Here is a 27,617-nt window from a genome sequence, read left to right as displayed (position 1 = left end):
AGTGTATTTAGGTGCTTGAGTACACAGCTAAGTTTTTCTCGTCGATAAGCAGGCTGAATTAGCCATGCTTTCTGGGACATCCACTAGGTGGCAGCCTCAAATACCTTCCAAAAGATCACAGAGCGTTGCTGTGTGCAGCTGCACTGTCTTTCCCGTGTGACACCATTTTCCCTCAGTCTTTTTTTTCCATGCTGCGACCACATGCGGAGCTTCCAAGAGATCCTCATGTCCAGTTTTTATTCGCAGTTCAGACTTCTTTTGCAGTTTTTCGCCTGTAATCACTTCACTTTTTCTTCTACCCCATGTCTCCATGTGCTCCGGGGTTCAAATTTTGCCAATGTGGCAAAATTATGTTGGCCACGGATGGCCACAGACTCTGCTATATATGCCTGGCCCCGGACCATGATGAGGTCAACTGTCACCACTGCGGCTGGATGTCCCCCCGGGCCCAGAGGTAAAGAGCCCAAAAGATCACAATGCTGAAGGAAGGGGGCTCGGTCTGATGCTCTTCACATTCATTGCCAGGTCCTCAAGGAGAAAAGCAGACCAAGCCCAAGCGGGCATACTCACTACAGCCCACAGGGCTATTGGGCACAGTTGGAAAAAACCCGGAGGCCAGAGTTAGGCCCCATGCGGGGAAAAAGCGGCATGCATCGGTAGACAAGCCACACCGATGCACAGGTGTGTCGTCACAGCCAGACCAGTGCCGTCCGTGCAGCCACCGGTGCTTGTCAGTGGCGAAGTCCACGGACAGTCAACACAAAGAGACGTCAGGCACCACCAATGCATCGGCACCATTCTTCCCACACAAAGCAGGACACTGTGACACAGTTGACATAAGACAAATGCCTAATGCACTCAATGGCACTCGCACCAACATCGAAGCACCCAATGCCCCAGGCCACAGAATCTCGCCACCACAAAAGGCGTCCCCTGGAAGACCGGTATTTTCCTCCACCGCAGTTTGACATGGAGATATCAGATGTTGAACCACTTTCAGAGTATCTTTCTTTTAGCTCATCCAAGCAAGTTTACTCAGACCTATCCTTCTTCTCCAAGCACAGGAGGGCTTCCCCTCAATTACGAGAACCCCTGCAAAAGCAGCACAAATCTTCTCGATGGGAGGATCGAAAACAGGGCACTATGCCTGTAGTCTGCCTTCGGACATCCTGAGGGCAGCAGTTCCCACCAAGGGTAGAGGGCGATGCATGGAATCGGATAGAACTTCAATAGTGTCGCAGGCCATGACTGAGATAACTTAAATTCTCTCTCAATTTTTCCACACATGGGAGCTGGCAGAAAGGGATCCGTCAGGCTCTCCTTTGGACCCGAGACCGAGTAATTCTCTATCACCATATCCTGGAGAGCACTCCCCAGTTGAGCACCACGACAAGCATCCCCATACATCGCCTCAGCCAGACATGGCTCCAGAGGATTGCCCACCTTCCTCCCCAGGTTCCTCCACGGGGATCCCCTCGGACCCACCCGAGGGGCAGCCCGAGCCCTCCTCTCCCCCGGAAGACCTTTCGTATTCGAAATTTGTGGAGAATGTGGTCTCTCGGCTGGGGCTCAAAACGATAAATATCCCGGACCTTCTAAATTACGGGCCTTCTAAGGATACTTGAGGTTCCAGTAGAGCCCACTGCATTGCCGTCCTATGCAGTTTTGGACATAGTAATGGTGAAGGCTTGGGATTGCCCACTCTCAGTTCAGCCCACCTCAAGAAAGACCAACCTGAAGTTCCAAATGAGGCAGTCCCCTTATTACAACATAGTACATCTCCTCCATGCCTCAGTAGTTGTGGAGTCCGCGATGAAGTGCTCCAAAAAGACTCGCCTCCACTCCAACACCTCACCGGGCAAGGACTGTAAATATCTAGATGACTTTGGGAAGAGGACTTACCAGGCAAGCATGCTGAATGTCAAGATACAGCAGCACCAATTTTTACATAACTCAGTATCTGTATGAGTGCCTGCAATCCTTAAAGCCCCACTTCATTCCCACTGCCTCGGGCAGAACTCTACTGCAGCCATTCACTGATCTGAAGGAAGGCTTGAGACATCTGCTTCGATCAATCTACGAAGCCTTTAACATGTCGGCCTGAACATCAGCAGGAGGTATTGCGGCACGAAGTCTAGCTTTGCTGATAGCCAGCGCCGTACGTGATGATGTCCACGAAATGTTCGCGGACCTTCCATGCAAAGGCGGCAACTTGTTTGGGGAAAAGCTGTAAGAGACAGTCTCCTTGTTGAAGGAGCAGAACATAGCGGCCCTCTCACACATCTCCGGGAGAACAGTGGAACACAAGCAGACTGTACCCCTCCAGCTACTGGCGCTCTAACCAACACAGGCGCCAGTTCCGACTGTACTTGTCCTACCGCCCACCCATCTTCCAGCCCAATAGACAACCGACACAGCAGCCTCCAATTCAGGGCAGGCCACGAGCACCGTGACAACACCTGCCCCAACCCACTGATTCAAAGGGACAGGGTTTTTGAGTGTGGCGGGATCGTCACCACGTCCACCAGTGGGTGGAAGAATATCATTTTACTGCAGTTCTTGGGCGGTGATCACCTCCGACTATTGTGTGCTTCGCATTGTTAAAGAAGGCTACTCCCTCAGCTTCAAAAGCATACCCTCTCTTCCACACCTGGTGGGATGTCCAGGGTTCAAATACCAGACAACCCTGCACCAGGCCGAAGTTCGGAACCTCCTCCAACACTGTTCCATCCAGCAGGTGCCTACCCACGTGCAGAACAAAGAGTTTTACTCCCAATACTTCTTCATTCCCAAGAAAAACGGGGGACTCCATCTTATCTTGAAAAAACAAAAACAAGACCGATGTCTTGGAAAGAAAATTTAGTAAATACAATAATGCCCGACTCCGGCCGAGTTTCGCCTTTACGGCTGCATCAGGGGCTGTAAAAAATAATGCAACATTTATTCACATACATATAAATATTAAATTAAAATAAAGTTAAAATTAAAAAATTAAAATTCAAGCAACTCGGTACATAAATTAAATTGTAAAATCCGTCCATTCAAAAGGGAGTCTATATTTATACATAGAGGGGTAGATTTTATAAATGTACGCGCGGGCGTACTTTTGTTCGTGCACCAGGATTTTATAAGATACATGCGTAGCCGCGCGTATCTTATAAAATCCGGGGTCGGCGCGCGCAAGGTGGTGCACATTTGTGCAACCTGCGTGCGTACGCGCGTACCCCTTTGAAAATCTACCCCAGAGTGTCACAGAGTAAAGAGAGGAGACAACATAACATTCTATAAGAACAAAGAGGATCATACACCACATATGAATCAAAAACAATAGAAAGATCAAAGTTATTTGTATCTAAAATTTAAACGCAAAAAGTTACCTTATAATTGTGTATTCTACAAATATGATATCATTCATATTTGTATCAAGGTATATGTTTTGTCTAAAAGAGAAAATCATTGAATTGATTAGATATTTCTTTAAAAAAAAAAAAAAAGCCTCACAGTATTCAAAGGACAAAAACAGTTTCATTCTCTAAAAGATAAAAAAAAAAAAAAATTTCTCTCAAACATAAAAAATAAAAGTTTCTTGAAATTAACCAAACATATTTACATGAAGATAAAAAGATGATATATGAAGCAACAATAGAAGTAGCTGTAATAACTAATGGTAATCCTAATAGTATAAAAAATTCCAAAAGTATCTCTATTTAAAACATTTATTTCAATCTAAAACTTTTAAATAGAGATACTTTTGGAACTTTTTATACTATTAGGATATTAGTTGTTATAGCACTATTATAAATAATTTTACTTCTATTGTTGCCTCATATATCATCTTTTTACCTTCAAGTAAATATTTTAGGTTAACTTCAAGATAAACATTTTTATTTTTTATCTTTTAGAGAATGAAACTTTTTGTCTTTGAATACTGTAAGGTTTTTTTGGGGTTTTTTTTTAAGAAATACCTATTCAATTTTTTAAGAAATACCTAATCAATTCAATGATTTTCTCTTTTAGACAAAACATATACCTCGACACAAATATGAATGGTAACGTTTTTGTAGAATATGCAATTATAAGGTAACTTTTTGCGTTTAAATTTTAGATACAACTAATTTTGATTTTTCTATTGTTTTGGATTCATATGTGGTGTATGATCCTTTTTGTTCTTATAGAATGTTATGTTGCCTCCTCTCCTTACTCTGTGACACGCTGGGGTAGATTTTATAAATGTACACGCACCAGGCGCGAACAAAAGTACGCTGGATTTTATAAGATACGCGCGAAGCCGCGCGTATCTTATAAAATCCGGGGTCGGCGCACGCAAGGGGGTGCACATTTGTGCAACCTGTGCACGCCAAGCCCAGCGCGCACTGCCTGTTCCCTCCGCCTCCCCTCCCTTCCCCTACCTAACCCACCCTCCCGGTCCTATCTAAAACCTCCCCCCCCCACCTTTGTTGGCAGATTTACGCCTGCGGGCTGCTGGCGCGCTATCACCCGACCCGGGGGCTGGTCCGGAGGCCTCGACCACGCTCCCGGGCCGGCACCACGCCCCCGAAACGCAGCATCACTCGCGGGCCGCCCCGAAACACCGCGTCACTTGTGGCACGCCTCCCCGACACGCCCCTCCATGCAAGACCCGGGGCTTGCGCGCGCCGCCGAGCCTATGCAAAATAGGCTCGGCGCGCGCAGGGGGGGTTTAGGGTAGGTTTTCGGGGGGTACGCGTGTATCGTACGCGCGTACCCCTTTGAAAATCTACCCCTCTATGTATAAATATAGAATCCCTTTTGAATGGATGGATTTTACAATTTGATTTTATGTACCGAGTTGCTTGAATTTTAATTTTTGAATTTTAACTTTATTTGAATTTAATATATGTATGTGAATAAATGTTGCATTATTTTTACAGCCCTTGATGCAGCCGTAAAGGTGAAACTCGGCCGGAGTCGGGCGTTATTGTATTTAATAAATTTTCTTTCCAAGGCATCGGTCTTGTTTTTGCATTTTCACATCTGTGGCTACCCTAGACAGACTTCTGTTTTGTTTTTTGGGTTTCGTCCTATCTTGGCCTTATGGTCCCTCAACAAATTCTTAGTGAGGTAGAAATTCAAAATGACATCTTTTAAGTCTATTCTATCTTTCCTTCAGCCAAGCAATCGGATTTGCTCGCTGGACTTCAAGGATACTTACTCCCACATCCCGATGCATCCTGGGTCCTGGTGTTACCTATGTTTTCATTACCAATACACTATTCTCCCCTTTGAACTTTCAGCCATGCCCAGAGTGTTTACGAAGTGTCTGGTGGTAGCAGTGGCCCGCCTAAGGAAGCAGGGCATCCAGCTCTTTTCCTATCTTGACTGGCTCATAGTCGCGTCGAGTGCCTCCCAGTTGCAAGGACACCTGATTTCAACCATCCAGTGCCTAGAGGCCCTGAGATTCCTGGTAAACTAAGAAAAGTCCAGCCTCCAGCCTACACAGCTGCTCCAGTTTATTGAGGCAGTAATAAATATGACACTGGGGAAAGCCTTCCTACCATCCGACAGAGCCGAAATGCTTCAATTCTTAGCAACACAGCTAATACGAAGTAGACGCCCTTCTGCATGTCGAATCATAATAAGATCATAAGAAATTGCCATGCTGGGTCAGACCAAGAGTCCATCAAGCCCAGCATCCTGTTTCCAACAGAGGCCAAACCAGGCTACAAGAACCTGGCAATTACCTAAACACCAAGAAGATCCCATGCTACTGATGCAATTAATAGCAGTGGCTATTCCCTAAGTAAACTTGATTAATAGCCGTTAATGAACTTCTCCAAGAACTTATCCAAACCTTTTTTGAACCCAGCTACACTAACTGCACTAACCACATCCTCTGGCAACAAATTCCAGAGCTTAATTGTGCGTTGAGTGAAAAAGAATTTTCTCCGATTAGTCTTAAATGTGCTATTTGCTAACTTCTTGGAATGCCCCCTAGTCCTTCTATTATCCGAAAGTGTAAATAACCAATTCACATCTACTCATTCAAGCCCTCTCATGATCTTAAAGACCTCTATCATATCCCCCCTCAGCTGTCTCTTCTCCAAGCTGAACAGCCCTAACCTCTTCAGTCTTTCCTCATAGGGGAGCTGTTCCATCCCCTTTATCATTTTGGTTGCTCTTTTCTATACCTTCTCCATCACAACTATATCTTTTTTTGAGATGCGGCAACCAGAATTGTACACAGTATTCAAGGTGCGGTCTCACCATGCTTTTGGGCCACATGGCGGCAGCCATTTATGTGGTCCCTCGCACTCGTCTACATTTGCGACGACTGCAGTGGAGCCTCAAGCAACAATGTATACAGTGTGTCCATCCCAATTAGTACGATGCACCCCCTCTATGTGGAGGGACCTACGATGGTGTTTGGCCCCAGCCCCCCTGAGGGAGGGAATGCTAGTCCACCCCCCACCCCCCCGTCGCATCAGCTCATTCTCACCACGGACGCTGCTACCAAGGGTTGGGAAGCACACCTAAGACCCCTAGAAACACAGGGCCTCTGGTCCCCTTGGGAGCAGTCTCAATAGATCAACTTTCTGGCGCTGTGAGCGATTCAAAACACACACCGCACCTTCCATCACCTACTTTGCTGCAAAGTAGTCATGATCCACATGGGCAATCAAGTGGCCATGTTCTATATCAACAAGGAAGGAGGGTCCAGTTCCTTGAACCTCTGCTGAGAAGCCGTGAAAATCCTAGAATGGGGAGAGGGGTGATCTATCTACCTACAAGCCACTTACCTGCCCGGTATTGCCAACTCCAGGGCGGACAAACTGAGCAGAAATTTCCACCCCCATGAATGGGCTCTTCACCAGGACGTGGCAGACGGCCTTTGCCAGGAGTGGGGGATGCCCTGCATGGACATCTTCACGACCATAGTCAACAGGAAGGTGAACTTCTTCTGCTCTGTGTTCCCAAGCAGAGAAAGATTTGCTCCGGATGCCTTTCTCATTCCATGGACAGGGGGTCTATTTTACGCTTATTCCCCGATTCCTCTACTGTCAGACGATTCAAAAGTGCATGACGGAAGTAGCAGACCTCATTCTCATCACCCCAGCATGGCCCAGACCACCCTGGTACGTATACTTTGTACAACTCTCAGTGGCACCTCCCCTCCTTCTTCTGGACAGAATGGACCTTCTGACCCAGGATGACTGCTCCTTTCTCCATCCCATGCAGACCTCCCTACACCTCATTGCTTGGAGGTTGAAAAGGCGGTATTGAACAGCTGGCAAATCCCAAGGGAAATTCAGGACGTACTTGTTTCATCTCAAAAGCCATCTACATGAAAGAACTATCAGAACAAATGGATTAGATATGGGACCGGAGACAGGGGGCAGGACATCGACCCCTGTTCCTGCTGCTACAATTGCTACTGCAGTATCTGCACTCGCTCTTTCAGTAGGGGCTAGCGATGATGCGTGATTGTGGCCTATCCTTATCCGCACAATGGCCTACCAGTCTTGCACCATCTCTTGGTTGCTCGTTTCATGAGAGGGCTCCTCAGATTACGTCCTCTGGTAGCTAAGCCCCCAGTGCCGTGGGACCTTAATATAGTCCTGGAACAGCTTATGTTACCCCCGTTTGAACCCTTACAGACCTGACACATGAAATACCTTACATGGAAAGTGCTTTTCCTGTTGGCAATAACATCTGCCATGCGGGTCAGTGAACTGCAAGCCTTAGTTCACTATTCGCCTACCTGCAATTTTATCATGACAAAGTGACACTAAGGGCGCATCCCACTTTCCTGTCTAAGGTGGTTTCCATGTTCCACATCAACCAGACTATAACCCTACCAATGTTCTTCTCGAAGCCGTACGCCAACGACAGAGAGAGGTTGCTCTACACACTAGACTGCAAACGTACGCTAGCTTATTACAAGCGTCAGACACAATCAGACAACAGTGTCACAGTTATTCATATCCTTCAGTCTAAACTCCCTGGGCCGTCCCATGGCTGTCTTTATCTAACTGGATATCTCAGTGCACAGTTTTCGGTTACTCCTTATGATCAGATGCCCCTGCAGGGAATCCAAATGCCCACCAAGTAAGGGCATTAACTGCATCGATAGCCCTTCTTCAGGATGTTCCTTTACCAGACATTTGCAGAGCCGCCACTTGGTCTTTGTTACATACCTTTAATCGCACTACTGCCTGGATCAACAAGCTTCTTCAGATACAGTCCTGGGCAAGGCAGTTCTCCACTCCTTTAGCAAAGCTTGATGGCTGTCCATACCATGACATTGCAGAAACCGAACTTGCAGGCTCATCACAGAGTCTAACATTGGGCTGCAACTCGGCAAATATATCATTAGCTAGGGACTCCCAGAAAGCATGACTAATTCAGCCTGCTTATCGACAGGGAAAAAAAAACAAGTTTGCTAACTGTAAATGGTGTTTTCCATAGGTAGGATGAATTAGCCATGCTGGCCTGCCCGCCTCCCTGGACAGCCATGCAAAAAAAGGAAACTCCTTTTTTCTTGCCATTGGCTTTGCGCATGGGAAAGACAGTGCAGCCACTCAGCCAAACAGAGCAAAGCTGTGTGATGTTTTGGAAGCTCCATCGAGGCTGCCACCTACTGGATGTCCCAGAAAGCTAATTCATCCTGCTATCTATGGAAAACACCATTTACAGTAAGCAAACTTGCTTATCTCTGATTGCATTTGTAAAACGTGCTAGGCCCTCCCATAAAAAACAGTGCCGGTTGCTCTGGCAGCATAATCATCCTTCCTCCCTTCTCGAGCCAATATTCAAAAGCATTTATCTGGATAAATTTGACTCATTATCCCAGGACAAGCAGGATGCTAGTCCTCACATATGGGTGACGTCACTGACGGAGCCCTATCACAGAAAACTTTCTGTCAAAGTTTCTAGAAACTTTTGACTGGCACACTGAGCATGCCCAGCAAACCATGATATTCTCAGCCACAGGGGTCTCCCTTCAGTCTTCGTTTTTCCGCGCTGCTTTTGGCATCACGGAGCAGGAGCCCTGTGTGAACTTCTTCACACAATCTCTGACTAAAAATCAGATTAAAAGTTCATTTTTTCTCTCCCACATCGGGGTCTCTCTCACTTAACCACCGGCCAGTGAATACAATAATTCCTTTCCGACTCATTCGAGTTTATAAATTTTTTTGTCAGATATCCATTGACGGCTGTCGAGGATTATCATGGCCACGGGATTTTAAAAATGTCCCAAATGTAATCGGAACTTGTCGATTATGGATCCCCACCTCGAGTGTGTGCTTTGTTTGGGTCAGTCTCATGATGTTTCATCCTGCCCGAAATGTGCAGAAATGACCGCTAAAGGTCACAAAGCACAACAAGAAAAGATGGAACATTTGTTCCACCTTCAACTATTACCTTCCACATCGACGTCCACTCAGTCGTCTCCAGCCGGAGCTTCAAAAAGGATAATCCTTAAAAAACGTCATCTGGAGGGTTCAGGGGATCGTTCATCACCAACCCCATCCGCGACATCGATCAAGTCGGCATCGGGCCTAGAAAAAACCTCGGAGCACCGGTCTAAACATCGGCATCGATATCGACATCCTTCGATTCCGGAGTCTCTATTATCCCCGGAGAAGTTGACAGCTAAGCAGCCTCGCTTACAGGAAATACCAAGGCCTTCGACACAGAGGCGTTCACCTTCTATCGAAGTGTCAGAAATCGAACCTCCATAGGGCCCTGTGGTAGGACCGATATGCCCCCATCGCCACCACATATAGCTGCTCTGCCTGCATCAGCTATTACAGAGGAACTGAGTGGATTCATCCGCCAGGCAGTGCGAGAAGCACTCCAGGAGCATCGACCATCGATACTGACGCCAGTGCCCTCACCGAAGCCGACACCATTGTCGATGCCTACGCCAGCACCAACACCGGTGCCCGCGCCGATGCCGATACCCGCGCCTGCGCTGATGCTGGGGCCATCCCCGAAAACAGGACCAACAACGATGCCAATACCCATGCCTGGGGCTCCAGAGCAAACTGAATTCTCCATATTTAAAATGTTGATGGATAGACTCGACGCCCTTGTCGGTGCCATCCTACCGCAACCTATCCCTACTAATCCTAGGGGAATAGAGGATGCACCTAGACAAAACCCTTTTGATAATCCTCAACCGGGACCTTCAGGACTCTTCAGATCACTGGCTCCATCACTTCCACTTAGGTCTTCTCCAACTTTTCCTTCAAAACAAGTGCCATATGACTCATGGGAGGAGAAAAATACTGATTCCTCATCTGAAAACTTCATGTCTGAGCCATCTCCTCCTGAAGGAAGGAAAAAGTCTCCACCAGAAGACTTGTCCTTCAATAATTTCATAAAAGATATGGCAGACACAATTCCTTTCAACTTAGTGTCTGAGCAGGATACACGACAACAGACTTTAGAAGTCTTACAATTCGTAGATCCACCCAAAGAGGTCCTGGCCATTCCTATCCATGAAGTACTTTTGAAATTACAACACAGGCTCTGGGAACATCCATGTTCCGTTCCACCAATTAACAAAAGAGTGGACACTACATATCTTGTCCAACATGTTCCTGGTTACCAAAAGTCACAGTTACCGCATCAATCTGTAGTAGTTGAGTCTGCTCAAAAGAAATCCAGAAGAGTATGACCTCATTCCTCTACTCCACCAGGAAAGGAACATCGATTCCTGAACTCTCTAGGGAGAAAGGTATTCCAAGGAGCCATGCTTAACTCCAGGATAGCATCTTACCAACCAAGACTCATTGCGAAGACTCATTGCGAACACCCGCAAATATGATCACATCACCCCTATCCTCAGAGACTTACACTGGCTCCCCATAACATCACGCATTATCTACAAAACACTCACCATAATTCATAAAGCAATCCACACGCACAACTCTGACTGGTTAGACCTCCCTTTTACAACTCCCAAGTCCAGTCGACCCACCAGAACGGCAAAATCTGGCACCCTACTTGTGCCCTCCTTGAAGAATGCCCATCTCTCTTCCACACGCAGCCGTGCGCTCTCGATTGTAGGTCCCACTCACTGGAACACACTTCCGCCGGACATACACCTCGAACCATGTATGAACAATTTCAAGAAGAAATTGAAAACATGGTTGTTCAACCAGGCTTACCCAGAATAAAAAGCCATCAATCCGTGCCAAAGTAGACCACATTAGGCCTACCCCTTTTTTCTCATATTGAGGAACTATGTTTTGTTATACTCCATCTCCTTGTTTTGTTTTGTTTGGGTTACCCTGTCTTTCTTAGCTGCTTGTTGTTACCCCCTCTCCCAGTTGTGAATCTCCCTATTAAAATGTAATTTTCCAAACTTAACCTGTTTACTGTAAACCGACATGATGTCCACAACGAATGCTGGTATATAAAAATGTTTAAATAAATAAAATAAAAATAAATATATATGACGCAATATCAAAGGAATCTATGGAAGCAGATGCAGGAACTCTCTGACTCCCTACCTCAACAGTACCAGGATGCGGCTCAGGCAATCATACATAAAGGACTTGAAGCTGGAAAGCATGAAGTCCGGGCCGCCTACAACAACTTCGAAACAGCTTCAAGAGTAGCAGCCTCAGGAATCAGTGCACGCCACTGGGCCTGGCTAAAAGCCTCTGACCTCAGGCCTGAGGTACAGGATAAGTTGGTGGATTTACCCTGCATAGGTGACAACCTATTTGGGTCAAAGGTCCAGGACGCAGTTGCCCAATTAAAGGAACATACAGAGACATTACGCCAGCTATCGTCAGTGCCACAAGACTCTTCCTCATCAATGTCTCGCCGTCTACCAAGGAAATAAACCAGGAAACTTTTCTATAGGAAGAGACGGTATTATCCTCCAGCATCCAGATCTTCTCGCCCACAGCAAAGATCTCAGCCCAGACAGCCTAGAACCGCTAGGCCGCAACCGCCACCGCAGACGGGACCAGCTATAGGTTTTTGAAACCACCACCAGAGAGCAAAAGCCATCTCCTCAATCCCAAACCGAGCTTGCCAGTAGGAGGTCGAGTTTCCTCCTTCTACAACCATTGGTTACAGATAACAACAGACCAATGGGTACTCTCAATAATATCACGAGGTTACCAACTCAATTTCCTCTCAATTCCAAGAGACTTTCTTCCAAAACCTCTTTCGCAAAACGAAAATCACAGAATTCATCTGCAAGCCGAATTATCCACCCTTCTGAGAGCCAGAGCAATAGAACCGGTGCCCCGGACTCAGCAGGGCAGAGGATTCTACTTCTGCTATTTCCTCATTCCAAAGAAAACAGGAGGCCTACGTCCCATCCTAGACCTCAGAAATCTCAACAAATTTCTAAGGAAAGAAAAGTTCAGGATGGTTTCTTTAGGCACCATGCTTCCCCTTCTTCAAACAGGAGATTCGCTTTGTTCTCACAGGACAAGCAGGATGGTAGTCCTCACATATGAGTGACATCACAGGATGGAGCCCTGTACGGAAGTTTCTACAAAGCTTTGACTGTCACTGGCACACTGAGTGCACTGAGCATGCTCAGCCTGCAATTATCACTCTGAGCCACAGGTGTCTCCTCAGTCTTCTTTTTTTCCATTCTGCAGTAAGCATGGCGGTTAGGAGCTCTGTGAGAAATTCTGACACTTTTTCCGCATGGAAACACTTAAACTTTTACTTCACAAACACTTTTTCCCTGCATGGGTCTCCCTTCGCGTACATTTATTCGACGCTCGGTGAGTACTATGCCCAGTTTTTCGGTCAGTTACTGTCACCTCACTGGCCTGCCAACCGACTGCAGCCTTCCCTCTCACTATGTTTTCAGTTAGCCACACACAGCCTGCAAGTGTCCCTCTGTGACGCTCTGCCTGGTTATTAGCGCTAGTGGGACAGGGACTTCCACGGTTTCCATTGTCACCAGGGCCCCTGTAGATTCAGGTCCTTCGATTCTTCGGTACCCTCGCGCAGTCGATGCCCCATCGCTACCATCGGTACCCCCTTCGGACCGTCTTGGATTCTTAGATGCCATCGGTACCCCTTCCCCCGCGGTACTCTGATGCCCTCGTCACTGCATCGTTTCTATCAGTGCCATCCATGTTTTTCATCCATGGCACTGATTTTTCCTTGGGTTTCATCGGTGCCATCATTGCCTGGATGGATGCCATTAACGTACACCTTGTCTCGTTGGTGCCATCCATGCCCGGGTTGATGCCACAGTTGCCCGGGGCACTTCCATCGATGCCAGGGTCATTTCAGGACTCCTCCTGGCTGTCAAAAAGAAGTTCAGTCTTACCCTCCAATCCATCTCACCTCCTCACAAGCTTGAGATTGGTCTCTTTAATCGAAGGCCCTACAAATCTGCCTAATCTATGCTCCCCCTGGCATTCTAGAAAACAACCCTTCACCTCTTACTGAATACATCTCCAAATACATCGACATTAACACTCCTGCCATCATCCTAGGAGACTTAAATCTCCACTTTGACCGCTCTCCTCTTACGCCATCCTGCGAAGCTACCCTGACCTCCCTAAACGCACTTGGATTTAAACAAAAGGTATCAAGCCCTACACACAAAGCAGGGCACATCCTTGATGTAATTTTTACAAACTCCCTCATCCAAACAGACCCTCCACAATGCACTCCCATACCGTGGTCTGACCACTACCTGATAGACACATCCTGCACGATTAAATGCTCCCCCCTCACTCCTATCCACAATAAAAAAAAACCATAACGTTCAGAAAACATTGCAAACCTGAAGATATTATTGACCCTATAACAGAGGGTCTCAGCAAGATAGACCTCTCTGACACCAACTCGGTCGTTTCTTCCTGGTACCAAATCACCAGTGATATAGCAAATAAGCTCTGCCCATTACGTACCAAAGAAATCTCCTGAACTTAGAATTATGAAATCCGAGCTCAGAAAAATGGAAAAGAAGTGGCGTAGAAATCAAACCTCAGCACTACTTTTAAAATTCCGTTCACTTCTCCACGAGTACCGTAACTCCACTGACAAATCTAAGAAAGACTACTATGCATCAAAGATCCACTATTACCAATTCAACCCACGTGCTCTTTTCCAATATGTCTCTAGCTTCATCACCCCCCCAGCAAATGTGAATTCAGAAAATGAGGATAAGAACAGATGTGAGAAACTAGCCTCCTACTTTCACAACAAAATTGATACGCTCATGGCACGCTTTACTACCTCACCATCCACCATCATGCCTACATCTACCAACACACATATCAACACCCCCACCCACAGTGCTCCCACACACAATACTAATCAAACTTTACATCTCAGCTACCCTTACAAACTTTGAAACCACTAGTGCAATAGAAATAGAAGCAATTCTCAAGAAGATCAAACCAGCAATGCACCCTTTTGATATCATGCCCACAAAAAACACTCCTCGCTATTCCTACAAGGATAGCCAAACTGATCGCAGAGATTATCAACAAATCTATCACATCTGGGCTGGTGCCTTCTCAACTTAAACATGCCATAATAAAGCCGACTCTCAAAAAAACCGGACCTTGACTCTACTGAACCATCTAACTATCGCCCAGTATCGAACCTCCCTTTTCTATCTAAAATAGAAAAAATCATCAACAAGCAACTTACAGAATTTCTAGATGAACATCAACTACTCTACCCCTCCCAGCATGGATTCCGCAAGAACCTCAGTACAGAAACCCTCCTACTATCACTCTCAGATGCCATACTAAAAGCCCTTGACACTGGACACTCTTACATTCTAGCGCTACTAGATATATCATCGGCTTTTGATACCGTCAACCACAATACCCTTATCACCTGCCTTGCACAAATTGGCATCACTGGCTCTGCTCTATGCTGGCTCCAATCCTTTCTGAGTGATAGGAAATACAGTGTAAGAATTGGCCGCCATGAATCCAAAACTAGAAAACTGCGACAAGGAGTACCTCAAGGATCCTCTCTTTCTTCAACTCTATTCAATATCTACTTCACTCCTCTTTGTCAACTCTTGACTAAACTGGGTTTCCAGCACTTCATATACGCAGATGATGTGCAAATCCTAATCCCCATTAAGGACTCACTACCTAATGCCCTGAAAAGCTGGGATACTGCTCTCGCAGAAATAAAGAATCTACTCACGGAAAACTTCCTGGCAATAAATACTAGCAAAACAGAACTACTCATCATCACACCACAAAACAATTCCTCCTTCAACCCTACCCTTCTTTCTCAATCTAGCCCTCTCATTGTACAGCAGGTACGCAGCCTCTGCATAATCATTGACAACCATTTCTCTTTGAAAAAATTCATAGCTGCCACCGTTAAAAATGGATTCTTTAAACTACATACTCTGAAAAGAATTAAATCTCTCCTACACCCTCATGACTTCTGTACAGTTCTACAAGCCACAATATTGTCCAAACTTGACTACTGCAATTCTATCCTTCTAGGACTGCCTAAAAATTCGCTACAACCGTTACAGATGCTACAAAATGCAGCTGCCCGCATACTCACTAATGCACACCGCTACGAACACATTACCCCCGCCCTACAATCCCTTCACTGGCTACCGGTAGCTTCCAGGATATTATACAAAATCCTTTCCCTCATACACAAGTCCATCTATAATCGAGAAATGCAATAGTTCTCTGAACATTTCACTTTCCACAAATCAAATAGACCAACAAGAACAATTCACCAAGCCAAACTCCAGACTTCCATACTCAAACATATCAAGCATGTTTCGACGAAAGAACGCTCAATTACTATTGCTGGAACCAACATTTGGAATAAAATGCCTACTGACCTACGCCAGGAGCCCTGCCATAAGAAGCTTAAACAAAACCTTAAAACCTGGCTATTCGAACAAGCTTACTCATAATGGGAAATTTACTCTTCGGAACCGCCAAACTCTCTCTCCCCCACTGTTATTCACAATACCTCAAGAATTTTTCTCTGGCAACATCTCTTTAATATATATATTTCTCCCCATCAATACATTACCCTCCTCCAAATAGAATACAATCTACTACTCAACTGACTACTCTTATTTGATAATACCTAGTTATTTGATAATACCTAGTTTTATATAACTTCCATGTTAAGCTTGTATTAATTGTGTTATATGTTTCTACTATTTTGCATTGAGTTACTTTGATAGATGTTCTGTTCGATGGTCTATAGATTGTAAAGCTTGTTGCTGAATTATTGTTTATTGTAAACCGAGGTGATGTTCTTAACGTGCCGCGGTATATAAAAAAATCTCTAAATAAATCTCTAAATAAATTTCCATCGATGCCATCCTTTATTTTATGGATGCCATTGATGCCCAGGACCTTTCCATTCGTGCCAGGGTCGATTCCATCTGTGGCCATCGGTGCCAACATCGAATCCATCGGTGCCCACGTCCGTGGCATCAGCACCCACGTCCATGGCATCGATGCCATGAACACCATTGCTGCCCGAGTCGATCCAATTGATACTGTTGACGTCTGTGGCCATGACATAGATGCCCGTGGCCATGCCATCGATGCCCTCGGCGCCCGCCTCCATACATCGATGCCCTCGACGCCCACGTCATTTCCATTAGTGTCTTCGATGTTCCTATTGATGCGGTCATCGACTCCGTCGAGGCCGGTATCATTTTTCCGATACCAACGATGTTTTTCGATTATTCGATGCCACATCGTTCCCATAGATATCCACGCCAATGCCTTCAGTGCTCCGTCACTGTCGTCATTGCTCTGGCCAAGTCATCGCTGTTTTTTCATATATATTTTTTTGACGATACCCTCGAGGCCGCTTCCGCCGCCATCGACACAGTCAATTCCGACATAGCACTTATTAAAGCCCCGTATTAGCCTACGACACTACATAGTGCCAGGAGCAGTACAGGCATGCTGACAGTCTGTCATATGTTGCCATCCAAGACAGCGAGGGCATCCATCTCGTTGCTGGGGAAAGACCGGGCTGAGCACCGTGGCATGCATCGTCACCGACACGTGGACTGTCTGCCACCGATGCCAGCCAGCACATTGGTGCTATTCTTCTCGATGCTGGACAATGCTTGGGCCAAGCAATATCACCACTGCCATCGGCACTGTTCCACACAGTTTTGGCAGCCCTTGGTGCTCCGGAAACACTGGAACGAGTTCTGAAGAATTCTGCACTGGCGTCACGAATCATCGAGCCGCTGCGACAAGGGCCGGGTTCACGAGCTCGTTAATCAGCTCCCCTGTTCCCGAGGCGTGCCCCACCGACATCGGTGGGGAATTGTGGCCCTCCACAAAATACTACCGTGGTTGCACCAGCCATGCTCAGCCTGTCTCTATACCTGTGCCACCATACCAGGCATTAGAGTTGAGACGGGCGTCTACTCCCTCGAGGACTCCTGGAGTCCACGAAGCCAGCAATCTTCACCGGCTCGTCCTTCGGTGATCCACGTCGGATGGTAAGTACCCGCTTCTGCGGCATTCCCATTGAGATGTGTTCTCTAATTCGAGCCACATGGTTCGAAAAGTTCTAGGTCATGTATCTTTCAAGAACCGTATTAGTGCCAGCTATGTCAGCCACAATACCAAGAGAACCTCTCTATCATTTCTTTGGGATTGCATCAGGGAATCCTTCCTTCTTCAGCAACGAGGCTCTGTACTGTTTAATGCTCTGGCTTCTGGTTCCTGCTTCAGAACCAAAGTTCCAGGTGCATTCGCTGATCTGATAAACACAAGATCCAGCAAATACTGCCTCAAGTGCAAGTCCACCTCGAAGCCTGACGACAGGTCTCGATGTCTCCTTGTACAGCACACAGTAATGCGGGTAAGACTTTACTGCTCTCACTCCTGTGGGAGGTTACACGATATCCAGATTACAAAAGCCCCTCCAGTTGGACACCTCCTGGTCCCCCAACTGGCCGGATATCAGAGCGGCCACCCCACCTTGTACCAAAGTTCCTGGTACACTCCCCCAGACGCTACAAAGCGCGGGGGTGGGGGGGGGGAGTTTTAATTACACTATTCTTTCTTTCAAAAGAAAGTAGTTACTCTCCGCCCATCCTGGACCTCAGAAATACCAACATTCTTCAGAAGGCACAGGTAAAATGGTTTATCCCAGGACAAGCAGGATGCTAGCCCTCACATATAGGTGACGTCACTGACGGAGCCCTATCGCGGGAAAACTTTGTCAAAGTTTCTAGAAAACTTTGACTGGCCCCGTAAGGCCACTGAGCATGCCATGATATTCTCTGCCACAGGGGTGTCTCTTCAGTCTTCGTTTTTCCGCGCTGCTGTAGGCATCGCGGGTTAAGGAACCTTTGTGAGTTCTCTCACAAATTTATGACAAAAAGTCATATTTTTTCTCAAATATTCTCCCACAAGGGATCTCTCTCGGGTTTTTCCACTGGCCGGTGAGTAAAATCTGTCTCTCATTTTACTCTTTGAGTAAATAATTTTTTCTCAAGATTTCTCTTTGCCATCGACTGCTGTCGAGACAAAATGGCTACGGGTTTTAAAAAATGTCCAGTTTGTAATCATACAATGTCGATTACGGGTCCTCACATCGAGTGTGTTATCTGCCTCGTTGAGAAACATGATGTAAATGCCTGTCCAAAGTGTGCATAAATGATGGTGAAGGGAAGGAAGGCCCATCAGAAGAAGATGGAACATTTGTTCCATCTGCAACTCTTACCATCTCCCTCAACTTCGACAAAGTCGTCGCCAGCAGGACCCTCCAAGCAGGTATTATTTAGAAAGCGCTGCCTGGAAGGATTGGGGGACCATCCGTCACCGACGTCGTCGATAGCTTCGGTTAAATCAGTCGGCGAACACCGTTCGAAGCATTGACATCGACGTACATCGGAATCGCCTCTCTCCCCAGGGGAATCGAGTGCAAAGCGGCCACGGACACAGAAAACACCCGTTCCCTCAACGCCTGGGCCTCTTTAGCCAGAGACGTCGATTCCTGCACCACCACAGGGCTCTGTGGAGGATAGGTCAGTCCCCGCCACCGCTTACAACTGCTCTGCCTGCACCAGTTGTATCGCCGGAATTGTCTGATTTTATCAGACAAGCGGTTATTCAAGCACTCAAGGAGCAACATCTCACTCCAGTGACCTCGCCAATACCGGCGAACTCGCTGATGCCGGTGACTTCCGCACCGATGCCGGTGCCTTCCACACCAATGCCGATAGACATACTGATGCCGGTGCCTTCTGCACCGAGGACGATGGCTTCATCGATGTCACTAACACAGACGATATCTGTACTTCCATCGACACCGATCTTCGCACCGATCCCGATGATTCCGTCGACACCACTGCCTTCAAAATTCTTGAAGCCTCCACGTGGTCAACCATTGATGACATCACCGATACCAACCCCTATACCGTCGATGCCAATACCAACGGTGCAGCAAGAATGTTCAGAAATGGCACACTTTCAACTTTTAATGGACAGGTTCGAAAAAGTGGTCGACGCCTTTCCTCCAAAACCATCAGAGGACATTCCTGAACACACACCCTCTGATGATCCGATGCCAGGGCCTTCGGGGCTCCATCATCCACTGAGATCCTCCCCACTATCTCCATACAGGAGGATCCATATCACACAGATGATGATACATATACAGATACATCATCTGAGGGTTTTATGTCGGAGCTTTCACCTCCAGATAAGAGAAAGAAGTCCCCACCAGAGGACTTATCCTTTGCCAGCTTTATTCAAGAAATGGCAGAGACCATACCTTTTAAATTGGTAGCAGAAGAAGACACCAGACAACAGACATTGGAGGTTCTTCAGTTTGTTGAACCTCCAAAACAGGTGTTGGCCATTCCAATCCATGAGGTCCTCCTAGATCTACAACATCGAATCTGGGAGCACCCATGTTCTGTACCCCCTGTAAACAAGAGAATGGATACCACATATCTTGTACAGTCAGTTCCTGGATATCAGAAGTCTCAACTTCCTCATAACTCAGTGATAGTGGAGTCTACTCAAAAGAAGTCGAAGAGAGTTCGTCCTCATTCTTCAAACCCACCAGGGAAAGACCATAGGTTTTTGGACTCCCTGGGCAGGAAGATATACCAAGGAGCAATCCTGAACACCAGAATTTCCTCCTATCAACTGTATATGACCCAATACCAGAAGAATCTCTGGAAACAAATGCAAGACTTCACTAACTCTTTACCAGAACAATATCAGAAAGCAGCCCAGACAATCATCCACAAGGGGCTTGAAGCTGGTAAGCATGAGATGAGAGCTGCTTACAACAGTTTTGAAACAGCTTCTAGGACAGCAGCTTCAGGAATTGCAGCTAAGCGTTGGGCTTGGCTTAAGGCCTCAGATCTAAGACGTGAAGTACAGGACAAGCTAGTATATTTGCCCTGTACAGGGGACAATTTGTTCGGTGCAAAAGTCCAAGATGCTGTGGCACAACTCAAGGAGCATTCAGAAACCCTGAGACAACTATCTCTAGTTCCACAGGAACCTGCTCCACAAACATCTCGCCGTCCTACAAGACGTGAATCCAGGCGACCATTCTATCGTCAAAGTCGATACTATCCACCAGCATCGAGAGGCAGGTCTACTAGGCCGCAACAACATTCCCAATCCAGGCAGGGTCTTCAGCAGGATTTTGAGGCTACAACCAGAGAACAAATCCATCTCTCCAACCCTCGAGTAGATCTACCAGTAGGAGGCCGAATATCCTACTTTTTCAACAATTGGCCAAAAATAACAACAGACCAATGGGTACGTTCCATAGTCTCTCGAGGTTACAAACTAAATTTCCTCTCAATTCCAAAAGAGTCTCCTCCAAGAACTCTTTTTCTAAGAGACAATCACATAACTCAATTACAAGTAGAATTATCCAACCTTCTGAGAGCCAGGGCTATAGAACCTGTGCCCAGGTCTCAGCAGGGCAGAGGATTCTATTCCCATTACTTCCTCATTCCAAAGAAAACTGGAGGCCTACGTCCAATTCTAGACCTCAGAAATCTCAACAAATTTCTAAAGAAAGAAAAATTCAGGATGGTGTCTCTAGGCACCATGCTTCCACTACTTCAAACAGGAGATTGGCTTTGTTCTCTGGATCTAGTTAAGAAAAAGGTTTGGAGAGGTACTTAAGCTTCCAATATCTGAAAGTGTAGAGCAAAAAGGGGAAAGTGATATCATTGCGGAGGTAGAGGACAAAAGTGAAAGGGAAAAGGTAAAGACAAAACAGAACAAGCTAGGAAAGTATTTTCCTAGACAACAGCCATCCAGACAATGTAAAACTCAGGGATGTGTTATTATACATGAAGGAATGGATGAAGAGAGAGCCTGTAGAGATGGAAACGGGGATCTGATTATGTTAGTCCAGAGTTTGTGTAAACAGACACCAAGGTACAGAGAAGGGCTACCAAAATGATAAGGGGAATGGAACAACTCCCCTATGAGGAAAGACTAAAGAGGTTAGGACTTTTCAGCTTGGAGAAGAGACGACTGAGGGGGGATATGATAGAGGTGTTTAAAATCATGAGAGGTCTAGAACGGGTAGATGTGAATCGGTTATTTACTCTTTCGGATAGTAGAAAGACTAGGGGACACTCCATGAAGTTAGCATGGGGCACATTTAAAACTAATCGGAGAAAGTTCTTTTTTACTCAACGCACAATTAAACTCTGGAATTTGTTGCCAGAGAATGTGGTTCGTGCAGTTAGTATAGCTGTGTTTAAAAAAGGATTGGATAAGTTCTTGGAGGAGAAGTCCATTACCTGCTATTAAGTTCACTTAGAGAATAGCCACTGCCATTAGCAATGGTTACATGGAATAGACTTAGTTTTTGGGTACTTGCCAGGTTCTTATGGCCTGGATTGGCCACTGTTGGAAACAGGATGCTGGGCTTGATGGACCCTTGGTCTGACCCAGTATGGCATTTTCTTATGTTCTTATGTTCTTATGTAAAAGAAATAGTGGCTGAGAGTGAAGCTAGTCATTATTATGTGGATTTATGGGTGGATAGATTAGCTAAATGGACTGAGGAAATGAGAGGGGATATGTCCCCATATCCAAGACAGGGTTCTTTATCTTCCAGAGATATGAATGTAGCCCGCCAGTGTATTAGAGGTCCTTATGGGGATCCTGATTGGGATGATCAATATATGAATGCTGGCTTAATGGTATGGGAGAAATATGAAAAACAAGCAGGGGCTGAAGCTACACAGTATCCCCTGTTGCTAGGGAGACCTAATGAGAGGGGCCAGGTTCTTCCTCAGTATACACCATGGCAATTTACTGATCTGACTAATTTAATTCTGCAATTGCCACCTTTAACAAAAGGTGCAGGTGCATGGATTCATGAGTTTGAAAAATTAACTAGTGGATTGACGTTAGCCATTGGAGATATAAAAGCATTATTAGCTAGACTGCCTGGAATTGATGTAGATGCATTGTTTAGACAGGCTAGAATGAGGGAAATTACATTAGCTGGATGATTTTTATTGTAATTCAGTTTTAATGTTATTGTTTGATTAGCTAGTTAATGCTTGTATGAGTATCACTTACATTAATTAGGAATCTAGAGGGACACACGCAAATATGCTTTACACCTGATAAATACCAAGGTTAGTTGTTAGGACACACTTTTTAAGTTCCTTTGTTATGGCCAATCGTCGAGGACCTGTTGGTGTGCCACTCTTGCCATTGAAGGTGGCACAAGAGGGAAATGATATATGTCAGCATAACATAAGACTTTGCTCAGGCCTTTGGGTTCACTCAGCTTGTCCCAGAGTCCTTTGCTCTTCTGATTTAACTGAATCTGCTGGCATGCAATGAACCTAAGCTGACCTGTGTGTGTATGGCTACTGAGAGGCTCTCAGTAGCCATACAGAAGCAATCCAAGGTCGGAGACAGGTGGCAGGCGGGCAAAGTCTAGAAGCAATCCATGGTCGGAGACAGGCGGCAGGAGGGCAAAGTCCAAAAGCAGTCCAAGGTCAGAGACACAACAGGAAACAGAGGAAGCACAGAGGCTGTTACTCGCAAGAAAACCTGTTGCAAGGCAAAGCAGGCTGCCGGGGCCCAGGGTTAAAAGGAGGCTGGATCTGACGTCATTTCCCGGGGCTGGGACACTTCCTGGTCCCAGGCCCCTTTAAGAGGCAGGCGAGCGCCAGGAGGCCCGCCCGCGCGCGCCTGTGTCCATCTGCATCAGCAGCCCGAGCGAGGAAGGCATCCTGGGTGCCCCGCCGAGGAACTACTGCAGAGGGAACAGACGCACCAATAAGTGGTGCTGGTTGTGTGGCCGGGCCACGCAACAACTGTTTAGCTCTAATCTCTGTTTTCTGTCTTTTAACCAGTTCTCAATCCACAACAGAATATTGCCTCCTCTCCCATGACATTTTAATTTCTTCAAGAATCTCTCATGAGGTACTTTGTGATATGCTTTTTGAAAATCCAGATACATTATATCAACTAGGTCATCTTTATTCATATTTGTTTATGCCTTGAAAAAATGTAGCAACTTGGTGAGGCAGACTTTCCTTGACTGAATCCATGTCTGTCTATATGATCAGTAATTTTGTTGTTTAGAATAATTTCAACCCTTTTTTTCCTAGCACTGACATCAGACTTACCAGTGTGTAGTTTCCCTGATAACCCTGAAATCCTTTTTAAAAATTGATGTTACATTGACCACTCTCAGGTACTGTGGATGATTTTAATGATAGTTTACAAATTACCAACAGTAGGTGTGCAATTTCATTTTTCATTTCTTTCAGCACTCTGGGATGTTTACCATTTGGTCAAAATGATTTACTACTCTTTAGTTTACCAATTTGCCCTACTACATCTTCCAGGTTCACTGAGATTTGCTTCAATTCCTCGGAATCATCACATTTACCGTATTTTTCGCTCCATAAGATGTACTTTTTTTTGCCCAAAAGTGGGGGGAAAATGTCCGTGCGTCATTTGGAGTGAATATAAAAAAAAATAATTAACTACAACCCCCACCCTCCTGACCCCCCAAGACTTGCCAAAAGTCCCTGGTGGTCCAGCGGGGGTCCCGGGAGCGATCTCCTGCTCTTGGGCCGTCGGCTGCCAGTAATCAAAATGGCGCCGGTGGCCCTTTGCCCTTACTATGTGAAAGGGGCTACCGGTGCCATTGGTTGGCCCCTGTCACATGGTAGGAGCAATGTCCTGTGAAGAAAAAATGTCATGATATCACTGTGATATTGGAGCAAAATATTACAGGACTACTCCCTGCTATATTTCGCTTTCCTCACGATAAACATCTTGGTTTGATAAACCTCTGTACAAGTCAGCTGTCTGCACCACGCCAACTTCTCCCTTCTCTTGCTCTTGTAAATATAAGGAGCTGGTCCATTGTAATGGGTTTGTAGAAGCAAGGCCTAATAACTTTCTGATCATGTGTACGCTGACAAAAGGACTCTGCTGCATGGGATACTTGGCATCATTCTTTGCACAAGAAAAACTGCTTTATATCCAGTACCTGCAAAAATCAGAGCAAGCAGGGTGCCTTTGTGGCTGTGGTTTATTGCCTAGCTCCTCAAATCTACCTATCATCATTTATGTATTTATCAGAAAAATGTTTGCCTCCAAAGCCTGTTCAGTGTTATCCTGACCGAAAGATGAATTTTCCTGTAGATAAGCAGCACGAATTAACCATGCTGTCCGAGTCGTCCTCCGGGCGGATAGGTGGCGGAGCTCTCTTAGAACACTGAGTCTTTTCAGTGTAGTGCACCTGTGTGGATCTTCCCATGCTGCCCCAATCTCCCTCAGTCTGTTTTTTTTCACGCGCCTAACTACACACGGCACACGAAAAAAAACAGAATTTTTTTCTGCCTGATGGGAAAACTTATTTTTTCGCTGAGATGCCACAGCCTCCTGGGTTCACATTTTGCCAGTGCGGCAAAATTATGTCGGTGACCGGCCAATCAAGTTGTTACATCTGCCTCGGACCACAACACGATCAAGCGACCTGCAGGGACTGTGGACGCATGTCCCCCTGAGCCCAGCGACAAAGGGCTGCCAGAATTGCCAAACTGCGGGAAGTGGCATCAGGATCGTATGTCCCTTCCGAAGACTCAACTAAGTGTTCTCCAGGAACCCCCCCCCCCCCCCCAGACCTCCAAAGCTTCAACGCATCGTCGCGCCTCCTCGGTAGAGCCTCCCGGTTCGTTCAGGCCGGCACCGAAGCAAGCTCTTACGGCACTGATGCAGGGGGTTCATCGGCGCTGCCGAAGATGACGTCCGCACCAACTGGCGATGAGCCCCCGACGCACTGATGCCTCTGAACCGGAGAGTCAACCACATGATTCGTTGCCGAAGCATAAACATAAAGCTTCGACAACACATCGAAGCAAGTTGACACCAAAGCCAATGCCCTCGACGCACAGTGCCACCAAGACACCAAAGAAGCACTTGTCAGGGCACATACGGCCAGGGAACCTTCCCCACTCTTAGTGGTGGACTCCGATGTGGTGCCGCCTTCTCCAGACACCTCTCACAGTTCCTCGGCCTCAACCAGGGTTTACTCTGGCCTGTCCACTGCCTCACAGCATAAGAAAAAAATCAGGCCTCCAGGAACCCCTGCAAAAGAGACACAAGTGGCCTCTTACAGACCTACTTCAATCAAGAGGTTCAGACACAGACATCCTGTTGGCTGCAGTACCACCCAGCGGTGCTCACAGGGAGCCTATGCTGGTCCTTCAGGACACTTTAGTCTCTCAGGCAGTGTCTCAGATTTCCCTCATCCTTTCTCAGTTTCTTACTACATTGAGCAACAAGGGAAATGTCCAGTCGAGATACCCCTGGAAGCCCCTCCATTGCCACAGGAAAGTCTCAGTCCGGATCCTTCTCCCGGCCCACCCCCACAGACTTCTCTGCCTGGGGATATATCCCCCCACCCTTCCACTTCACCATGATCCTCTACAGGGTATCCTTCTGACCCTGCAGAAGAACAACCAGAGCCTGTGACTCCACCGGAGGATCTATCATATTCCAAGTTAATGGAAAAAGTGGGGCAATGTCTCAACATTGACACTAGGAAAATTCCTGACCCGAGAGCAGAAGTCCTGGGTATCCTTAAAATCTTTGAATCACCTTTGGAACCCACAGCCTTGCCCTCGGATGCTGTCATGACAAGGGCCTGGAAATCTCCCTTTGCGGGACCATCAACCTCTTGCAAGACTGATTTAAAATTTCGTATGTGGCAGTCACAATTTTATTCCACAGTGCAACTTCCTCATACCTCAGTGGTAGTGGAGTCAGCTATGCAGAAGGCCAAAAAATCACATCTGCATTTAAACACTCCACCCAGGAAAGATTCCAAATACTTGGATGATTTCAGAAAACGGGCTTTTCAATCTGGTATGCTAAATGCAAAAATACAACAGCACCAGTTCTATATTACACAGTATCTGTACGAGTGTCTCCAATCTCTAAAACCCCTACTTCAGGAGACATCCCCAGACCACTGACCTCCTGGACAATTCCACGACTTAGAGGAAGGGTTAAGGCACCTCCTCCGAACTGTTTATGAAGGTTTCAACACTTCGGCCAGGTCCACAGCCAATGCCATCGCTGCCTGTCGCTTAGCATGGCTTCATGCAAGTGCCATTCGCGAAGATGTGCATGAAAAACTTGCGGACCTCCCCTGTCTCCTGGATAATCTCTTTGGAGACAAGTTGAGAGAGATGGTAGCACAGCTTAAAGAGCAGAAGGTGGCCGTCATGTCACTAACCACTCTTTCCGATGTGGTCAAGTTGGGTTTGTATGGTGTTCTGCAATTGCTGCTGCTGCCCTGTAGCAGGGATCTGGATCACTTGCTACATCTTCCCTGCTTTCTGAGCCACTTCCCCATTGAATATCTCTCTGGACAGAAGAGTGAGGGAAAAAAACAATCACCTGCTGGCCTGTTCAGCCCTGACTTACTGCTTGACCCCTGACTTACTGCTTGACCCCTGACTGTGCAGGCAGGGCCACCCCCTCAGCCTGTTGTAGCTTCAGTTGGGAAAGGGAAACTGGGAGATCCCAGGAGAAAGAGAAGGGCTTTGCCTGTGCTTCCTGCTTAGGCAAGCAATCCCACTGCTGCCACCATATGTGATGCCGAAAGGTTAGGACTAGCCAGAGAACAGATTCCAGGCTGGACTCGGGCAACAATCTTTATAAGCTTCTTTATTGTTAAGCAATAGTAAACAAAACATGTTAGTTGGTTTGTGCATTTCAACAAAATAATTGTAACTTACAGTTTGTGTTCTCAAGGCTTCTGTCTCTCTCACTAGGCCTCCCTCATCCCTCTGACTCTTGTCTCTTATCGCCACTTGCAGTGGTCCACCCTATTCCAGAATCTCTTTCTGGGTTGTGACTTAAAGATGACCATTACTGATAGCTGTACCTGGTCCTTTAAGGTGTTCTGAGGGAGTTCCTTACATACTCTCTCACAACAAGTAATAATCTTCAAGCTGCTCTGCCCATTACAAACCCAGTCAATATTATAATTCCCACTTATCATAGGATTCATACTGAACTAATCAAAAAATTACAATTTGATTATTCATTTCCCTGAATCATATCCTTAGGTCAGTTGCTATACCCTAGAGCCAATCAAGGGTCAGACCT

The 27,617-nt window shown here is 46.3% G+C and overlaps 1 protein-coding gene across 1 annotated transcript in view; it reads left to right on the top strand.

Moving 5' to 3' along the window:
- The window catches only part of LOC115089152 (GLIPR1-like protein 1), a 345,328-nt gene that overhangs the window by 276,386 nt on the left and 41,325 nt on the right, over window positions 1–27,617 (top strand). The window lies entirely within an intron of this gene.

This window comes from Rhinatrema bivittatum, chromosome 4 (assembly GCF_901001135.1).
Source record: "Rhinatrema bivittatum chromosome 4, aRhiBiv1.1, whole genome shotgun sequence".
Lineage (NCBI taxonomy): Eukaryota > Metazoa > Chordata > Amphibia > Gymnophiona > Rhinatrematidae > Rhinatrema > Rhinatrema bivittatum.
This window is presented reverse-complemented; position numbering and strand designations above follow the sequence as displayed.